We start from the raw sequence: 1,747 nt of genomic DNA on the forward strand, positions 1-1,747 counted from the left end.
CCCTCTCTCTCTCTCTCTCTCTCTCTCTCTCCTTCATATTCACTCAATAATTCAATAACCGCACTTTCAACGTTCTCAGATTCTTGTCGTCACGTTTTCTACTCTTTAAATAAGTCTCTTTGTCTCTATGTTTGGACTTTTTATTTTTCCGTCTGTTTTTTTTTGGGGGGGGGGGGTTTGACGCGGTGGTAGAGAAAATTGCAAGACTTTTCGATTTTCGCCTTGATGTCGTCAAAGATGAAGTATTGAACTCTGTATTGTTTCAAAGAACTTTAAGTAAGAGCAGCCCTTACAAGTTCCCTTTCTTACTCTTTCCATCGTGGGCCCTGTCTCCAAGGAATTTCCGTGGAACTAATTAATCAGATTCTTCGAACCACACCCGAATTGATTTAAACAGTAGGCAGGGAGACGAGAAACAAGGGAAAATATAGCAATGTACTTCTTAGAAGAGTTGTTTAACCCTTTCCGTACGCCCTTAGGGTCATTTTGTAACCCCAGGGTTGTATTCTTCGCATTTTAGAATACTTCTTGTGCAAAGATCTCTTTGAAACTTTCAGTATTTCTCAAAAAATCATTTTGACAGACTGCTATGCAAAAAGTGGGTGGTTGGCGGGTACTCTGGTATGATTTGCTTCTTCTTTCAGATCAAACATCTATCGTCCTTATCTCCCCTTCTTCTTTTTTATGTTTGTTACTCTCTTGTAACACCTCTAATCTTCTGGGCGCTCATACGACCTTATGCGTCGTAAAACGCTCTACAAAAAAAATAATTTTAAAAAGCGTGCGGATCGGATTAACGAGTAAATTTCCTCTGTCTTTGGAAAGTGGTGGCACAGCGTTCCCCACGTCGTATGGATACGATAGTAAAACACGACGGACGGATAGGGTTAAGTGGTGGCACAGAGTTTCCCCACGTCGTATGGATGCAATAGTAAAACACGACGTACGGATAGGGTTAAGGGAGGCGCGAAAATTTATGATGGGCTTTGGGGGTCCTGGACAATGCTCATGAAGCGGGAAAGAAGACAGGAAGGCCTTGATGTGCAGTTGATTTATATGCAGAAAGAGTGAGTGAGAGGTGAGACTGGCAGACAGACAGACAGACAGACAAACAAACAGACAGACAAAGTGTGCGTGTATGTGTGCGTGTGTTTGTATGTGTGGGTATGTCTGTGTGTGTGTGTGTGAGTGTGTGTGAGTGTGTGTGTGTGTGTGTGTGTGTGTGTGTGTGTGTGTGTGTGTGTGTGCGAGTGCGTGTGTGGGAGGGGAGGGGTGTGGGAGGGGAGGGCTTTAGAGCGAGTGTGTGGGTTTGTATATATATATATATATATATATATATATATAAAGGGAACTGCCGCTTTTTCTTTCCTAATCCTTACTACTGTCATTTTCCTCTACTTCTTTTGTATGTTTGTCGCATTCTTGTGACCCGCTATTTTCGGGGTGCCTTGATAGTCAAAGCAGACTTTGTGCTGTTGAAGCTAGAGAGGTGAGCAGAGTAAGTCTGATTCCCTGTAAGATCTTCTCTGTTGACATCAACCCCTTGGCGCTCATATGACCTTATGCAGTTGCGAGCGCCGTAAAACCTCCACTAAAAATAAAACTAGAGCTGAATGGTCTGTCAGACTTTCTGGTCTATGACTGTTACTCCTCTCTGCAGTGCTCTTGTAGTGTAACTAGCAACGTTTCACATGCATACACAAAGACAGAAAATGGCCCTATAAGAGCCAGTCCCACGTATCAAGGT

Source organism: Aplysia californica, unplaced genomic scaffold, assembly GCF_000002075.1.
Source record: "Aplysia californica isolate F4 #8 unplaced genomic scaffold, AplCal3.0 scaffold01139, whole genome shotgun sequence".
In the NCBI taxonomy this organism is placed as follows: Eukaryota; Metazoa; Mollusca; class Gastropoda; order Aplysiida; family Aplysiidae; genus Aplysia; species Aplysia californica.